The sequence below is a fragment of the Rattus norvegicus genome, chromosome 19, assembly GCF_036323735.1.
Source record: "Rattus norvegicus strain BN/NHsdMcwi chromosome 19, GRCr8, whole genome shotgun sequence".
NCBI lineage: Eukaryota > Metazoa > Chordata > Mammalia > Rodentia > Muridae > Rattus > Rattus norvegicus.
Genome location: NC_086037.1, coordinates 15,639,632 through 15,659,221, shown reverse-complemented (window position 1 = coordinate 15,659,221; position 19,590 = coordinate 15,639,632). Strand labels below are relative to the sequence as shown.

The window sequence follows — 19,590 nt, the reverse complement described above, 5'->3', positions numbered from 1 at the left end:
GTGTTTTCCTGACCTGTTTGGTACCCAGTGTTTTTTGCCAAGGGTCCCTTTGTTACTTCTTGATGGAACCAGGCCTGCACATATCCAGGAAGCATTGGGGTGGAACCTAGGCTTGGTGCCCACATGCTGGCATCGCTGAGGGTGAAGCCTAGCCTATCACACTTGCAGACACCGAGTGCAGATGCCTGGGTTCCTATAGAATAGCGGTTCTTACCCTTCCTAATCCTGTGTCTCTTTATTTCAGTTCCTCATGTCGTTGTCATCCCAACATAAACTTATTGGAGAGCTACTTCATGAGTGTAACTTTGTTGCTGTGAGGAACTGTAATGTAAATGTCTGGTGTGCAGGAGTGCTGATGTAGAACCCACAGATTGAGAGCAGCTGCTGTAGAGGATCAGAGTCCTCTGCCAGCCCTGGTGTTTGCAGAGATCCCCTGGGTTCCTAGTCTCCATGGCTTTCCCAAGGACAGGGTTTATTCTTGGCCGTCTCAGGGCCCGGGACCTCACAGAAACAGCCTCTCCCATGTCCTTCCTGTTGAGGAGAGCGTGGTTGGTCCTCAGCACAGACCAGTCAAACAGGGCGCTGTATAGACACTTGGCCAGGGGTCTCCTGCAGTTATGGCCTCTGGACAGAGGGGTTTCTTACCTGGGGTGGGGCAACCGTGCCAGGTACAGGCTGTGATGCTCAGAGTCAAGACCTAGTTTTATCTTATTTTCATAGACAAAGTTGCCCAGGCTGGCCTCGAACTTGCCATGTAGCCAAGGATAATTAAACAACTGATCCTACTGCCTCTACCCCCCATGGCCTGGCATTGCAGATGAGTGTCACCAGAGCTGGCTTGTCACAGCTGCTATATGGCTCTAAGTCAGGGGCCTCATGTGCAGGAGTGTTATGACTGTGCCATTCCCACCCCTCAACCATGGTTTTCACCTTTCTCCTGCTGAAGTCTGCTTAATCCTACCCTGGCCCCAGGACAAAGCAGCTGTGGGAGAATCAAAGCCTGGGGCTTCAGCACAGCATGGGTACACAGCATGGCATGCAGCCTACATGGCTGTGAAAAAGCCAAGGAAGTGCTTCTCAGCACACCCCCTGTCCATCCTTCTCCCCATGGACATCTGCTTCCAAGTCATGTCCCTCTGGTTTTGACTTTCCTGGATGCCATGGCAATGCTACCACACAGAATGCTGCCTCTACTGGGGACACTGGCTTACACAACCTCTCTGGGGGACATCTGAGCCAAACAGGGATTGGGTGCACTGCAGAGAGTCATGACTGCAAGTCATGTCAAGAAGTACTTTGTTCCACAAAGGCTCACTGTCTAGGGAGTTGACTGGAAAAGTAAGCTTATTCCCTTGGGCAGGGTCCCTATAGGGAGCGTCCCACACCCTGCTATCAGGTCTATTCCTGGTGCCATTCAAATACAATTTGCAAGCCGCAATGCTCTGGAAATGTCAAGAGCTAACAGAAATGTACCAAGAAGTGCACACCACAGGAAAGGGAGAGGATGGCACACAGACCCATGCTATGCGTTAAGTGGCACGGGAAGGCCACCTCGAGCACAGGGGTCAGTCACCTCTTTCACAAACAAGGCAAATGGTCAATGCTCTCAGCTCTGTGGCTCCTAAGCCCTGCAGCTGCAGCCAGAAGCAGCACTGAACAGGATGTAAATGCTGAGTATGGCAATGTCAATAAAACTTTATTTACAAAACCAAATTGGTGGTGGTAGCGGTGGTGGTGGTGGGGGGGGGTGGTGGTGGCGGACTGGTTCATTTCAAAGCATGCTGGAGTCGCATGGCCACTGAGCATCGGGAAACACAGAAAGAAATGTGATTGGACCCAGGGCTCCCAACACACTAGACGTTGACCTTTGGCACCGGAACGGGGTCCCTGAAGGTAAGTCAGGACAGTCAGATAAGGTAAGTACATTTTATTACAAGGAAATGGGACAAGATAAATCTTCTCTTCATCTTGCTATGCTTAAGCATCTTTTAAAGGTGCAGGGAATTCATGTCTCTCAGTCTGGTTTAGGAAAGTGTTTAGAGACAGCAAGAGAGTACACTCCTTGGTTCCCTGACGAGGGTTCCAGGGATTCTGATATCTGGGTCAAAGTGAAAGCTAAGGTGGAAAAGGCTGTCAGGCAGGGCAAAAAGATTCCAATTTCTGGTCTCTTTGAGCTGTGATTTTTACTGTGTTCAAGGCCATGAATGCAGACAGGGCAATAAGGAATACAGAACAAGAAGCTACAGCTTCAGTAAGACAAAAGTGAAAGTAAAAGTTTTGAGCTCTGCACCACTGCCTGAAGCAGTTTTTTCTGAGTCATTTCTGGAGGATGACATATTAACCATTAGATTCAGACGACGATGATGATGAATTCACCTGCTTTTTCTTTTCCTATAATTAGGCCAGCATCGATTCAAGGTGTGGCCCAACCGACTTATTATAAAGGATGATAGTGGTTGGTTGAAAAAGGTAGTAGCTTTCTATGAACCATATATTAAGTTTTTATGTATATTAAAAGTAACATTGGAAAGAACAGTGGTAGGAGAGGAAGCTGGAGGACAACTGCTGCAAATGCTTGCTTTTGAAAATGCTAATGAAGAGTACAGGAGAGCATTATTACCTATAAAGGAGGCTGGGGATATTAATGCTTATATGAAGGCATGGTAGGATATCTTTTCTGAAAATGGAAAGATGGATAGTTGGCACGTATTGATCCAGATAGAGTTATTAAATTATATGTTTAAATAATCTTGAGTATCCTACAGGCACTTTCACTCAGGATGAGTTGCCTTTAGAATGGATATATATTAAATATAACTTTAACCAAACATTAACAACATATGAGGGACAAATTTCTTTAATTATTCAGCAAGGCATACAAAGACCTGTTACACTGTGAGGATATGATTGTGCTGCTATTATTTTCCAATTAAGCAAAGATAAAGTGGAATATTTAATGCAGACATCTGAGGTTTTTCAATTATCTATGATTTCTTACACTGGAAATACTGGATTTTATTTTCCCCATAGTAAATTGTGGGATTGCTTTAGAAAACAAAAAGAAATTTGATAAATACACTAATTTCCGTTAATCCATTACCATCTGCCATTACTGTGTTTACAGATGGCTCCAAGACCAAAGATCTAAGACAGATGGCTTATTGGACCAAAGATAAATTTTGGGGACAAGAATCTTCTTTTGGGTCAGTACAGCAAAATGAAGTATTAGCAGTAATTAATGTATTGCCGGATTTTACTCATGATGTAAAAATATTATAGCCGAGTCAGCTTATGTTGTAGGAGTAGTACAGAATATTGCGACTGCTGTTGTTTCTACATCTAAGCTTATATTAACTGTTATTCTCACATATTAAAGGACTATTGTTATTATGAAACTCTAGAATATTCATTGCACATATTAGATCACATTCAAAAATGCCAGGATCTTTAACACTTGGCAATCCTATGGTAGATCAATTAGTGGAATTTGCTACCCCAGAAGAAAACAGTCATAATCAGGCCAATGTTGGATATTTCCATATTAAATGTAAGATTCCCTATTCTGAAGCCAAACAAATTATTGCTAATTGTGGTATTTGTGAGCCTTCACTTATAAAATGTATTCCATCTGAAATTAATCCCAGAAGAATGCAACCTAATACATCGTGGCAGATGGATGGAACCCATATTTCTGAGTTTGGTCGCCTTTCATATATAGATGTAAGCATAGATAATGTTTCAAAATTTGTGTGGGCTACACCATTGCCAGGAGTACGCACTGCTCATGTTATACAGCATCTATTGGAAACTTTTGCTGTTATGGGACTGCCCTCTAAAATTAAAACTGATAATGGACCAAAATATATATATTTCTTATCAACTTAAACAACTTTGTCAACGATATCATATTGTACATATTACTGGTATAGAATACAATCCCCAAGGTAAAATTTTGTTGAAAGAGTTCACCATACCCTGAAATGACAAATTATAAAATTGAAAAGGAAGAAAAGAGATGACCTTACACAGCCTGAATGGAGTTTGCAGACCAGTCACAGAGCTATATTGGCACAAGCATTATATGTTATTAATTTTCTTTATTTACCACAAGGTGAAGTTATATCCAGAGCAGATAGACACTTTGTTAACTTTCCCCAAAAGGCATGGAACAGACAGTATGGATAAAAATTGACAGAGATGCTGAATGGCAGGAAGGGACATCATTGTATATAGGGGAGAGGGTTTTGTCTCATTACAGGATGGGAGACAATTCTGGTTACCCAGGAGATGGATCCAAGCCCAGAATGATAAGAACCGCTCCCTACCCTCAAAGGAATCCAGTTAAACCAGCTACATTTTCTCCTGATGGATGTTCTCAGGAGATGAGGAGGTGTCCTCCATTACTGAGGCCCTGGCTTCTCTTAGTGTCCACAAACAACAATGGATGAGGATCCGTGCAGTGACAAGCCCATTACCTATATGGGGTCAGGTGAAGCGATTAAGCACTGAAAGGAAAAAATGTTGTCTCCTTCAGGAAAGCCCTTTACTGCTGAGCACGTATTTTTAGCAGTGTGTGCTTTACTCACGGTTTCTTCTGTTGTGGCCAATGCGAGTTATCAGGCTTATATTCCTTGTCCAACTTTATTTCAACCTGCTACTTGGGGGGAAACAGATGAGGTTTTATACACCACCCCAAGCATTTTATCATCTCTTTGGAGTAATTTAACTTTTTGAATAGACGTGATGGAGCTTTGTATAATTTTCCTTATGCTGGATTAATGATGCCTTTGTGTTTAGGACAGAGATCATGCCCACAAATGGGTTATCAAAATTTACTATTCCCAGGAATAAATGTTACAGGCTCCAGGATTGTCAGCTTGGTCTATAACCAAAATTGGAATAGCATTACGTTTGTTAGCGAGCCAGTATATCCTATTTGTGATCAATTTACTTATATAGGCTTAAAATATCACACATGCATTTGGAAAAATGCCCTGGCATGTTTTGTAAATTATTCAAGATAAATAGATAAATTGGGGTGTTTATGGACAATTTATTAATACATGTTCAAAATGGAATGTTACCACTTGTGATTTGTCAAATGTTACCAGGATGAACGGAGAGAAGAATGAACTTCTTAATGGATGCTTGCTGATGGAATGTGGAGATGGAGGCCTTGCTGATAACCGACTGGCCTCTGTGGAAGATCCTACTGCGTTTCAAGCTCATTTGTGGAAGACTGTCACTGCATTAAAAGATGTTGTGATTGCTAATGGAAGCTTTTCTGGGCCTGCTCAATCTGCCTCTCAGTATAATTTTATGATATTTAAGAAAGAAAAGCTTACTACTTGTATTCCTATGCCATATTTGTTTTTAATAGGTAGATTTAATTTTAATAATGGATTTCCTTATATTAACTGTCATTTGTATTCATGTATTAATTTATCTGTTCAGTTTACTATGAATCAAGATTCTATTAATATATGCAGCAAAAATATATGTATGGATGCCTATTAATTTGGGACGTCATTGGTCTCAAGATCCTCTTAATCATGTGATTATTTTTTTTTTTAATATCTGCTGAAGAGAAGTAAAGGAATTATTGGAGTCATTGTAGCTACTATTTTAAGCCTTATTTCTGTTGCTACTTCGGCAGCCATTTCCAGCATAGCATTAAAAACATCTATGGAGACAAAGCATTTTGTTGAAGACTGGCATAAAGATTCGCATGAGTTATGGATAGAGCAAACTAAAATTGATACTAGACTTCAACATCAAGTAGATGTTTCAAAACAAACAGTAGAATGGTTGGGTCGAAAGATGTTACCTATTGAAAAATATGAAGATTTAAGATATGATTGAAATCCTACTACTTTTGTGTTAATGAATATATGGATAATGATACAGAACATGATTGGAAGTTAATTCAAGCCTATTTAGAAGGTAATGAAAGTGCTACAAAAGTAATTAATGCCTTGAAATATGATGTTCGAATATCTTTTGGTAAATAGCTAGAAGATACTACCCCTATGGAAATAGCGAAATTCTTGGGTGATCAATTGACAGGATTAGATCCCAAGGCTTGGCTTCAAAGGATTTTCCATAGCTTGGGAGGAGCTAGTTTTGCCATAATCTTATGTACATTATGTATTATGTTGCTTTATTTTTACATGATTAAACCCCTCCAAGGACATGTAGCTATGTCATGGAAAGTATTACTTTAAAAAAAAAAAGAAAAAAGAAGGAATTGTTAAGACATAGAGATGCAGCTCCCAGGCAGGGTCAAGAAAGGCCTGGTGACAGATTCACGTAGGGGCTGGAATTCCACCCTGGAGAACAAAATGTTTTTCTCACTTGGCCTTAAGCTATCTTCTGCTGTGTCCTGTTTCTGTGGAAGTGGTTCTAACGCTCTCTCAGTAATGGTGAGTATATTTTGAGTATAATAAGAGAGGTGATTTGTTATATGAATATTTTGAGAAGAAGCCTTTGTTTTTTCGTATTTCTTTGTTTAGTCTTCCCTCAGTTGTTTCTGGTATCCTGGGAATAATGATCTTATGGAATCTTGACAAAATGAAAATTGTAGTTATTCATATTCCTAGCTTTATAAGGATTAATAAAGCTTGCAACTGTGTGCAGTTGCTTCTGCCTTTGCTCTGCACCCCCTGTGTCCTGGGGGTATGCGACCGTACCCAGGGCCCCACCTCACTAGACATTGACAATGGGTCACTCCACAAAACACAGAAGCATCTACCTTAGTCAAAAATGGATATTTTATTGAATGCATACACTAATACTGATCGAACACATCCATAACTAAGATATTAGGGGCATATCAATGGCCCAAAATACATCCCTCTAAACTTATAAAGTGAAGGAAGAAAGAATGAAAGAAAGAAAGAGATAAAGAGAGAAAAAAGAAAGGGAAAAAACACAAAAAAAACTTAAGCTTCTCATATGAAGTTCGCAGGAAGTATTGTCTGGTGTTCAGTTCTGATTAGACATTTTAGATAGAACAGTGCATAGTGACCCTTAATGGGATGGGCCCTATATAAAGCTTTTTGCAATATTGGAATTTTAACAAACCTCATCCAGAACATACAGAAGAGGCAAGGATGTCATCACCATGTCCTTGCTCTCTATCAGTTTATTTATCTGTGTCCCTGATTGTCAGGCATAGAACAGCAACAATCTGAAATAGCTGGTAGACATGGGAAAACGTGGCTAAAACTATAGTTGTGGGTTACACACCTCAACTGTCAAAGGCTAATGCTGTCCTCACAGTCCTTGGAGGTCACTCTTGTAAGTCTATCTATTGGAAAGTGGAAGCAGGTTTATCTGAGCTCAAAGTGAACCTGGCCAGCCAGGGAGAGGGCAACATGTGATACTTGAGACCCTGTCTAAAACCAGCACAGAAACCCACACTTCATTCAAAGCATCATCTACGAATTCTTTATTATTTACCATTCTCTCCCTACTAGTCTTTCAGTCTGGAATGATAGAAAAGAACTGGAAATGATCTTTCTATTCTGAGGACCTTGATCTCTCTTTCCTTAGGTCCACATTAAAAATGCACGCAAACGGGTATCACCATCTGAATATCTTAGTATCATCTACTCAGTATATCTAGCCTAATACTGTGCTATGACAATCTCAAGCTTCCTTGAGTGTCGCTGACCTAGCAAGAAGTGTGATGTACTGAGCCCAATCCCCAGGGATCCTTTCAAGGGGTTAGAATAAAGCCATCAGAGATGCTCCACTTCTTTGTCCTTAAATTAAATCAAGCTGACACAATGTGAACCTGGTGGATTATTTAACCATGCATCTTTCTCCCAACCCCACGTTTCTGAGTTCATTCCATGGCAGAATTCATGCCCCATCATCCTAGATATTGTTTAGTGGTATGTAATTATTATTATAAAGCTATGTATTAAATTTTGTCATTATGTAAATTTTTGTGGTTTTCACAGTCTTCTTTGATTAACTGTCCTAGTTTTGTAAATTTATCCCCTGTGTTCTCTGGTATTTTATCCTTCCCTCAAACTAAAGTATTCCTTTTAGGATCCTCTACAGAGCTGTCTTACTGGTTATACATATTTTGTTAAATTTATTTTTAGTGTGGATTAGTCAGCACAGTAGCTGGGCAGCTGCCTGCCCTCCATGGTATCAAATCTACTTTCTAAACAATAACGCTCAACTCTTACTGACTGTGTAGCATCTTGGATGCTCTTTGTTCCACTTGGACAGCCAGCCCTCAGGACCAGGCACTCCTCTCCCTTAACCATGGCTGCTGTCCTCTTCCTCTCTTCTCTCCATCACACATGTTCTTCCTTTATTCTCTGGCTGCTTCTTCTTCCTTCTTCCCTCCTCATGATCCTCTCTAGCAAAGCCCTCAAAGCTCAGCTCCCCCATCTCTCTGCTGTGCAGCTGTTGACTGTTGGCTTCTTTATAATCACAATTATCTGGGAGCAGGGTCAGTTTTTTTGGGGTTAGCCAGTCTTGAGTTCTCCAAATTAGAATTAAAATAGAAGCAGAATTAGGCCAATACACTACAGGGAATTCTTTTGTTTTGTTTTGGTTTAATTTTTCTTTTACCTTTTTACTATTTATTTTATTTTTGGCTATTTTATTAATTTGCTATTTTATTTACTTATATTTCAACTGTGGCCCCCTTTCAAGTATCCCCTCATCAAGCCTTACTTCCCATTTCTGTTCGGCTTTGCCTATATGACAGTGCTCCCTCAACCACACATATCCATTCCCACCTCACACCTCTAGGATCCCAATTTGGTAGGCAACAGGTTTCACAAGAGCCAAGGGCCTACCAGCACATTAAAGCAAGGTAAGTCAATCAATCCTCTTCTACACAGTGACCTAGAACCATAGACCCATTCTTGTATACACTTTGGCTGGCAAAAGTGGTCCCTAGGAGCTGGGGAATTGGTGACAGACGGACTAGTTAAATATTAAAGACCAATGATTGCTGCTTTCGTTTCTTTTTCTGATTGTGGGTGAAATTATGTTTGTGTGCTTGTCTTTTTTTCTTTTTGAAATTATTGCGAAGTGAATAATTTCTTACTTTTTGGGGGTATAGTTTAGCTCATTATCTTTGAGTTTTCCTCCTATTATCATCTATTATGCTGTCTTAGAGAAAAATATTGTTTAAATTTGGATTTCTCATGAAATATCTTGGTTTCTCCATCATGATGATTGAGAATTATGCTGGGTATAGGATCCTGGGTCTGCATTACATCTGTCCAGGATTTCCTGGCTTTTGGAGTCTCTGTTGAGAAGTCTGGTGTAGAGACCCTGAAGGGACAGACCAGATAAACAGTTCTCTGCACCCAAATCCTGTGGGAGGGAGAGATAAACCAACAGAGAAGCAGACACGCCTGGGAAACCAGAAGAGACTGCACTCTGCACACATCTCTGACGCCAGAGGAAAACACCAAACGCCATCTGGAACCCTGGTGCACAGAGGCTCCTGGAAAAGACGGCGCAGATCTTCCTGGTTGCTGCTGCTGCAGAGAGCTCGTAGGCAGCACCCCATGAGCAAACTTGAGCCTCGGGATCACAGGTAAGACCAACTTTTCTGCTGCAACTGACCTGCCTGGTGAACTCAAGACACAGGCCCACAGGAACAGCTGAAGACCTGTAGATAGGAAAAACTACACGCCCGAAAGCAGAACACTCTGTCCCCATAACTGGCTGAAAGAAAACAGGAAAACAGGTCTAGAGCACTCCTGACACACAGGCTTATAGGACAGTCTAGCCACTGTCAGAAATAGCAGAACAAAGTAACACTAGAGATAATCTGATGGCGAGAGGCAAGCGCAGGAACCCAAGCAACAGAAACCAAGACTACATGGCATCATCGGAGCCCAATTCTCCCACCAAAGCAAACACGGAATATCCAAACACACCGGAAAAGCAAGATCTAGTTTCAAAATCATATTTGATCATGATGCTGGAGGACTTCAAGAAAGACGTGAAGAACTCCCTTAGAGAATAAGTAGAAGCCTACAGAGAGGAATCGCAAAAATCTCTGAAAGAATTCCAGGAAATCATAAATAAACAAGTAGAAACCCATAGGGAGGAGTCACAAAAATCCCTGAAAGAATTCCAGGAAAACACAATCAAACAGTTGAAGGAATTAAAAATGGAAACAGAAGCAATCAAGAAAGAACACATGGAAACAACCCTGGATATAGAAAACCAAAAAAAGAGACAAGGAGCTGTAGATACGAGCTTCACCAACAGAATACAAGAGATGGAAGAGAGAATCTCAGGAGCAGAAGATTCCATAGAAATCATCGACTCAACTGTCAAAGATAATGTAAAGTGGAAAAAGCTACTGGTCCAAAACATACAGGAAATCCAGGAATCAATGAGAAGATCAAACCTAAGGATAATAAGTATAGAAGAGAGTGAAGACTCCCAGCTCAAAGGACCAGTAAATATCTTCAACAAAATCATAGAAGAAAACTTCCCTAACCTAAAAAACGAGATACCCATAGGCATTCAAGAAGCCTACAGAACTCCAAATAGATTGGACCAGAAAAGAAACACCTCCCGTCACGTAATAGTCAAAACACCAAACGCACAAAATAAAGAAAGAATATTAAAAGCAGTAAGGGAAAAAGGTCAAGTAACATATAAAGGCAGACCTATCAGAATTACACCAGACTTTTCGCCAGAAACTATGAAAGCCAGAAGATCCTGGACAGATGTCATACAGACCCAAAGAGAACACAAATGCCAGCCCAGGTTACTGTATCCTGCAAAACTCTCAATTAACATAGATGGAGAAACCAAGATATTCCATGACAAAACCAAATTTACACAATATCTTTCTACAAATCCAGCACTACAAAGGATAATAAATGGTAAAGCCCAACATAAGGAGGCAAGCTATACCCTAGAAGAAGCAAGAAACTAATCGTCTTGGCAACAAAACAAAGAGAAGAAAAGCACACAAACATAACCGCACATCCAAATATGAATATAACAGGAAGCAATAATCACTATTCCTGAATATCTCTCAACATCAATGGCCTCAACTCCCCAATAAAAAGACATAGATTAACAAACTGGATACGCAACGAGGACCCTTCATTCTGCTGCCTACAGGAAACACACCTCAGAGACAAAGACAGACACTACCTCAGAGTGAATGGCTGGAGAACAACTTTCCAAGCAAATAGTCAGAAGAAACAAGCTGGAGTAGCCATTCTAATATCAAATAAAATCAATTTTCAACTAAAATTCATCAAAAAAGATAAGGAAGGACACTTCATATTCATCAAAGGAAAAATCCACCAAGATGAACTCTCAATCCTAAATATCTATGCCCCAAATACAAGGGCACCTACATACGTAAAAGAAACCTTACAAAAGCTCAAAACACACATTGCACCTCACACAACAATAGTAGGAGACTTCAACACCCCACTCTCATCAATGGACAGATTATGGAAACAGAAATTAAACAGAGACTTAGACAGACTAAGAGAAGTCATGAGACAAATGGACTTAACAGATATTTATAGAACATTCTATCCTAAAGCAAAAGGTTATACCTTCTTCTCAGCTCCTCATGGTACTTTCTCCAAAATTGACCATATAATTGGTCAAAAAACGGGCCTCAACAGGTACAGAAAGATAGAAATAATCCCATGCGTGCTATCGGACCACCACGGCCTAAAACTGGTCTTCAATGACAATAAGGGAAGAATGCCCACATATACATGGAAATTGAAAAATGCTCTACTCAATGATAACCTGGTCAAGGAAGAAATAAAGAAAGAAATTAAAGAGTTTTTAGAATTTAATGAAAATGAAGGTACAACATACCCAAACCTATGGGACACAATGAAATCTGTGCTAAGAGGAAAACTCATAGCGCTGAGTGCCTGCAGAAAGAAACAGGAAAGAGCATATGTCAGCAGCTTGACAGCACACCTAAAATCTCTAGAACAAAAAGAAGCAAATACACCCAGGAGGAGTAGAAGGCAGGAAATAATCAAACTCAGGGCTGAAATCAACCAAGTAGAAACAAAAAGGACCATGGAAAGAATCAACAGAACCAAAAGTTGGTTCTTGGAGAAAATCAACAAGATAGATAAACCCTTAGCCAGACTAACGAGAGGACACAGAGAGTGTGTCCAAATTAACAAAATCAGAAATGAAAAGGGAGACATAACTACAGATTCAGAGGAAATTCAAAAAATCATCAGATCTTACTATAAAAGCCTATATTCAACAAAACTTGAAAATCTGCAGGAAATGGACAATTTCCTAGACAGGTACCAGGTACCGAAGTTAAATCAGGAACAGATTAACCAGTTAAACAACCCCATAACTCCTAAGGAAATAGAAGCAGACATTAAAGGTGTCCCAACCAAAAAGAGTCCAGGTCCAGACGGGTTTAGTGCAGAATTCTATCAGACCTTCATAGAAGTCCTCGTACCAATATTATCCAAAGTATTCCACAAAATTGAAACAGATGGAGCCCTACTGAATTCCTTCTATGAAGCCACAATTACTCTTATACCTAAACCACACAAAGACCCAACAAAGAAAGAGAACTTCAGACCAATTTCCCTTAGGAATATCGACGCAAAAATACTCAATAAAATTCTGGCAAACCGAATCCAAGAGCACATCAAAACAATCATCCACCATGATCAAGTAGGCTTCATCCCAGGCATGCAGGGATGGTTTAATATACGGAAAACCATCAACGTGATCCATTATATAAACAAACTGAAAGAACAAAACCACATGATCATTTCATTAGATGCTGAGAAAGCATTTCACAAAATTCAACTCCCCTTCATGATAAAAGTCCTGGAAAGAATAGGAATTCAAGGCTCATACCTAAACATAGTAAAAGCCATATACAGCAAACCAGTTGCTAACATTAAACTAAATGGAGAGAAACTTGAAGCAATCCCACTAAAATCAGGGACTAGACAAGGTTGCCCACTCTCTCCCTACTTATTCAATATAGTTCTTGAAGTTCTAGCCAGAGCAATCAGAAAACAAAAGGAGATCAAAGGGATACAGATCGGAAAAGAAGAGGTCAAAATATCACTATTTGCAGATGACATGATAGTATATTTAAGTGATCCCAAAAGTTCCACCAGAGAACTACTAAAGCTGATAAACAACTTCAGCAAAGTGGCTGGGTATAAAATTAACTCAAATAAATCAGTTGCCTTCCTCTACACAAAAGAGAAACAAGCCGAGAAAGAAATTAGGGAATCGACACCCTTCATAATAGACCCAAATAATATAAAGTACCTCGGTGTGACTTTAACCAAGCAAGTAAAAGATTTGTACAATAAGAACTTCAAGACTCTGAAGAAAGAAATTGAAGAAATCCTCAGAAGATGGAAAGATCTCCCATGCTCATGGATTGGCAAGATTAATATAGTAAAAATGGCCATTTTACCAAAAGCGATCTACAGATTCAATGCAATCCCCATCAAAAATACCAATCCAATTCTTCAAAGAGTTAGACAGAACAATTTGCAAATTCATCTGGAATAACAAAAAACCCAGGATAGCTAAAACTATCCTCAACAATAAAAGGACTTCAGGGGGAATCACTATCCCTGAACTAAAGCAGTATTACAGAGCAATAGTGATAAAAACTGCATGGTGTTGGTACAGAGACAGACAGATAGACCAATGGAATAGAATTGAAGACCCAGAAATGAACCCACACACCTATGGGCACTTGTTTTTTGACAAAGGAGCCAAAACCATCAAATGGAAAAAAGATAGCTTTTTTAGCAAATGGTGGTGGTTCAACTGGAGGTCAACATGTAGAAGAATGCAGATAGATCCATGCTTATCACCCTGTACAAAGCTTAAGTCCAAGTGGATCAAGGACCTCCACATCAAACCAAATACACTCAAACTAATAGAAAAAAAAACTAGGGAAGCATCTGGAACACATGGGCACTGGAAAAAATTTCCTGAACAAAACACCAATGGCTTATGCTCTAAGATCAATAATCGACAAATGGGATCTCATAAAACTGCAAAGCTTCTGTAAGGCAAAGGACACTGTGGTTAGGACAAAACGGCAACCAACAGATTGGGAAAAGATCTTTACCAATCCCACACAGATAGAGGCCTTCTATCCAAAATATACGAAGAACTCAAGAAGTTAGACCGCAGGGAAACAAATAACCCTATTAAAAAATGGGGTTCAGAGCTAAACAAACAATTCACAGTTGAGGAATGCCGAATGGCTGAGAAACACCTAAAGAAATGTTCAACATCTTTAGTCATAAGGGAAATGAAAATCAAAACAACCCTGAGATTTCACCTCACACCAGTGAGAATGGCTAAGATCAAAAACTCAGGTGACAGCAGATGCTGGCGAGGATTCGGAGAAAGAGGAACACTCCTCCATTGTTGGTGGGATTGCAGACTGGTAAAACCATTCTGGAAATCAGTCTGGAGGTTCCTCAGAAAATTGGACATTGAACTACCTGAGGATCCAGCTATACCTCTCTTGGGCATATACCCAAAAGATGCCCCAACATATAAAAAAGACACGTGCTCCACTATGTTCATAGCAGCCTTTTTTATAATAGCCAGAAGCTGGAGGGAACCCAGATGCTCTTCAACAGAGGAATGGATACAGAAAATGTGGTACATCTACACAATGGAATATTACTCAGCTATCAAAAACAACGAGTTTATGAAATTCATAGGCAAATGGTTGGAACTGGAAAATATCATCCTGAGTGAGGTAACCCAATCACAGAAAAACACACATGGTATGCACTCATTGATAAGTGGCTATTAGCCCAAATGCTTGAATTACCCTAGATGCCTAGAACAAATGAAACTCAAGACGGATGATCAAAATGTGAATGCTTCACTCCTTCTTTAAAAGGGGAACAAGAATACCCTTGGCAGGGAATAGAGAGGCAAAGATTAAAACAGACACAGAAGGAACACCCATTCAGAGCCTGCCCCACATGTGGCCCATACATATACAGCCATCCAATTAGACAAGATGGATGAAGCAAAGAAGTGCATGCTGACAGGAGCCGGATGTATATCTCTCCCGAGAGACACAGCCAGAATACAGCAAACACAGAGGCGTATGCCAGTAGCAAACCACTGAATTGAGAATAGGACCCCCGTTGAAGGAATCAGAGAAAGAACTGGAAGAGCTTGAAGGGGCTCGAGACCCCATATGTACAACAATGCCAAGCAACCAGAGCTTCCAGGGACTAAGCCACTACCTAAAGACTATACATGGACTGACCCTGGACTCTGACCTCATAGGTAGCAATGAATATCCTAGTAAGAGCACCAGTGGAAGGGGAAGCCCTGGGTCCTGCTAAGACTGAACCCCCAGTGAACTAGACTGTTGGGGGGAGGGCGGCAAGGGGGGGAGGATGGGGAGGGGAGCACCCATAAAGAAGGGGATGGGGGATGGGGATGTTTGCCCGGAAACACTCGAAATATATATAAGAAATACTCAGTTAATAAAAAAAAAAAAAAAGAGAAGTCTGGTGTAATTCAGATAGGTCTGAATTAATTTGTTACTGCATATTTATACCTTACCCCTTTTAATATTCTTTCTTTGATCTGTGCATTTAGGGTTTTAATTGTTATGTGAATGGAGGAATATTTTCTGGTCTGCTCCCATCTGTCAGCTTCTATGGCAGTGGTTCTCAACACTCCTAGTGCTGCACACCTGTAATACAGCGCTTCATGCTGTGATGACTCCCACCATAAAATTATTTCAGTACTACTTCATAACTAATATTGCTACTCTTATAAGTCATAATATGCAAGGTATCTGATATACATTCTTTGTGAGTGGTCGTGGCCCAGAGTTTGAGAAACATTCCATTATATACATTTTTTTTTTTTTAAAGAGAGGCCTTCATCTAAGAAGATCCTGACACAGGTGTAAGAGCAGAGACACCCTGATGTAGTGACAAGTTAGGAGGCCCAAGGCTACTTGCCTTAATGGCAAAAGAGATTCCTGGGTAAAGGCACAATCTGAAATCACTGTCCCCAGGACATTTCTTACCTCAGTTTCCCCCCATTACACAGTGTGTCTGCTTGGCCATGTCTGTCCAGGAAGCCAGTCCCTGTAGTCTCTAATACAGACAGAATGCTAAAGGCAAGAATGTTTTCCCTCTGTTGGCTCCAAGTCACTTCTATAGAAGTAAGTTCAAATCACCCGTGGGTAAATGTGTCTCTCTCACATAATGTGTGAGACTTGAAATGTCATCCATTTGAGTTGACAGAAACCAACTCTCACTTCAGATTTACAGCTGACCAACAGTTAGTTTCAGGAGAATGAAGAAGCTGGCCAGGCCTGCAGAGTCAGATCTCCTCCCTGCCTGGGACAATCCCACCCACTGCAGACTTCAGCTTCACCTAGCAGCTGTCATCAGAAAATCTGACCTTAAGGTTCTGAAGTCCACACATGCAAACACCCTAAAGTTGTTAGATGGTGGATATGGGGTTTTTCTCCAATTTAAAATCATTCAGGCCTCTTTTCTCCCCTGGGATGCACTCTGTTCTCTCAGGTCTGTTCTTCTCAGAAGTCAACTCTCAGAAGGGGCACTTTGCTCTAACTCCTCCATGGGACCCACCCAGCATTGTGACTGGAGGATCCTATGGAGTTGTAGCTCTGAGCTGGGAGGGTGAGCTCTCACCCTGACAAGGAGAAGCCTGTTTTCACAGCTGATCTGGATCTGAGGAAAAGGTGCTTTTAAAGAAGCCTGTGAAAGTGTCTCCTGCAGGAGAGCCCACCCTGCAGGGAAAGTCACACAAGACAGGGAAAAGTAGCTTCCCAACTTTCCCAGGGCTCTCAAACCAGGGAGGGTACCTGATTTCAGAGAGTTTGAGAAAGGCCTCCATCTCCTGAAAGACTTCCCTCAATCATAAGTCCCACCACTATCCCAGCCTCAGCAAAGCCCTCCACCTGCCAGTTCCTTCCAAAGGAAACCCGGTGTGGAGAATTGAGGATAACACTTCTAGGAAAAGGGAGACACAAGCCTCTGGGGGTCCTGGCCTGGGGTCTGTCCCTTAGGCTCTCCTCACTTCCCCTAGGTGCCTAGGGCAGAGGCAGGGTCAGGGGTAGGGGGAGGGGCAAGTTCATGGTCAGGGGCAGGGTCAGGGGCAAGCAGTGACCTCCAGACAAAAGTTAGGCTTTGGGTGCATGGAACAGGCAGCAGCAGAGCTCACCCTGCCCTCCTCCTCTCTGGAGTGGGAAAGCATGGAGACCTGAGAGGTTGGGAAGAGTTGGGGAACTCACAGCTGCTTTTCCTCTGACTGCAACTGCAGTGCAGGGCCAAAGAAGCCAGAGAGTCTCAGGGGATCCCCCATTTCCTGATGTCATTGTCCTTGTGGATGTCCAGGATGAAGGCTGTGCTTGGCTGGGCCAGAAGCCCCACAGACAGGTAGAAGATGCACAACTGGCCTGTGACCTCCCTGGGCACCCACTGGGACCCAGCTCAAGTGGCCACAGACACTCACCATGCACCCTGCCCCAGCCCTAAGCCTGTGCACACCAAGGCCATAGCACCTCTGCTAGTCCCTCCCACCATGAGCACTCCACCTTGGCCCCCTGGCTGGCTTACACTCTCTGTAGGTAGCTCCTTGTGTGGTTTAGACACCAGGTTGATTATGACATCAGAGAAGGAATTTGACAATGTTCCTTCTCTTTCAATATAGTGGAATAATTGAAGCACTATTGTTATTAGGTCTTCATTAAAAGTCTGATAGGATTCTGCATTAAAGCCATATGGCCTGAGATTTCGCTTTTTAATTTTTGGAGGGGCAAGCTATACTGACTGTATCTATTTTCTTCTGAGAATTATCCATGTACCTTCCCAGATCTGTGTTTATGTTGGTAATTGTTATCTGTCTAGAAAATACCAATATCAAATAGATTTTCAGTTTTCTTGAGTAAAGGCCTCTGAGATAAGACCTAATGATTGTTGAATTTGTTCATTGTCTATTGTTAGATCCCTCTTTCCATTTCTAATTGAGTCAACTTAAGTATTGTCTATGGTATGCAGTTTGTTTGTGGAGGAGTTGCCTATGTGGTAGATCTTCTCAACAAAAATACAAAAAAAGAAACAAACAACAAACAAACAAAAAAAAAAAAACCAAAAAGACCCAAACCACAGACCTTGCTTCCCTTCACTCTTTGTATTTTTCACTTTGTTTGTAACTGACTAACTTGATTTGAGCCCTGAATTAATTTCCTGCCATCAAATCCTACCTGACATTCTATGGGATCAGGTTTGGCCTCATCTTGGTAAGAGCAACATATAACTACTGAAGCTTTTTCTGCTCTCTATAGTTGTGATGACGTCAAAACCTTACTGAAAACAATGCACAGCACGTTTTAGGCTGTATTAAAGCAGCCCACCATTTCAGTGTTCCCTGCAAGGTGCCATGGGACAGTATTAGCATATGTCTGCATGTAACTTGACAGTTTTCATTAGGGACTAAACACACACACACACACACACACACACACACACACACTTTTCTGACATGGTGCACATTCTTTGCACACAAAGAAGAAAGTGAGCAGTAATGAAAACACACCAATAATGGAATTGATGGAGTGAGCTGTGGGGAAGCTGGGGCTTAGAGTTACTTAAAGGCCCTGTGCAGGCTCTCCTTTTGTTGGAGGAGAAACTTCAAGTGCAATGTGGTTCTTTATTTTCTTTCTCTAAAGCACAGAGGTCTAGGGTGGAACACAGGGCTTTGAGCATGTTCGGCAAGTACAGTCCCAATGAATTAAATCCTAGGGCTGGAACCTATTAATCTTCTACAGAATTACAGAGCAGCCTGGATGAAGACTCTCAGCTGAAAAGGTGGACATCTCAAGACAGGCACTGGACAATGGCTGACAGACTTGACTGAAGAGTGGTAATGTTTTGCTATCTCACAGGAAAAGAAGGCCCCTCCTACAACACTGTACTCTAAGGACAGTTTATTCAGGTTAGGATGACATGAACTATTGTCTCAGGTCACAGATGTCAGCACAAAGTATCCAAGGTGTTGTATGCCAATGGTAGCATCAACAGAACAAAGCACACAGTGTCCTGAAGACATAAATTATGAGTTTGTGTAGCAAGACCCAGGCCTCTTCCAGGTTCTTAGATAGTAACTGAGAACCTCAAATACGGTAGTGATGTGATAGTGTGGGGTGAATCTAGTTACAACTAGTTTCTATTGTGACACAGATGACTCTTTTTGTGTCATGGTCAGCTTATAATGAATGACTAGACCTAAGCATGAGAATAACCAAATACTACATTGCTTCTCTAGCTGCTGAGCTTTGAAAAGCCCTGGGGTGACAGCAAGCTTTTGTGGACATTCTGGATTATTCCTTCTGTACTTTAACTCTCTGAGTCACCTCCACTCTCAGTAAGTTAGTTCAATTCCATAAATTGGAAATCAGTCACCTGGAAAAAATACATTCTCAATATGATCCCAGATTGTACATGGAAAACGGATAGCTTGAACTGTCCCACCTCGGTTGGGCTTGCACAGGCCTGCTCTCCTAAAGAAACCTGTGTT

General features: G+C 41.3%; 1 protein-coding gene across 3 annotated transcripts in view; it reads right to left on the bottom strand.

Moving 5' to 3' along the window:
* Positions 1-19,590, bottom strand: part of LOC134483152 (uncharacterized) — a 757,250-nt gene that overhangs the window by 159,678 nt on the left and 577,982 nt on the right. The gene's annotated exons all lie outside the window — the stretch shown is intronic.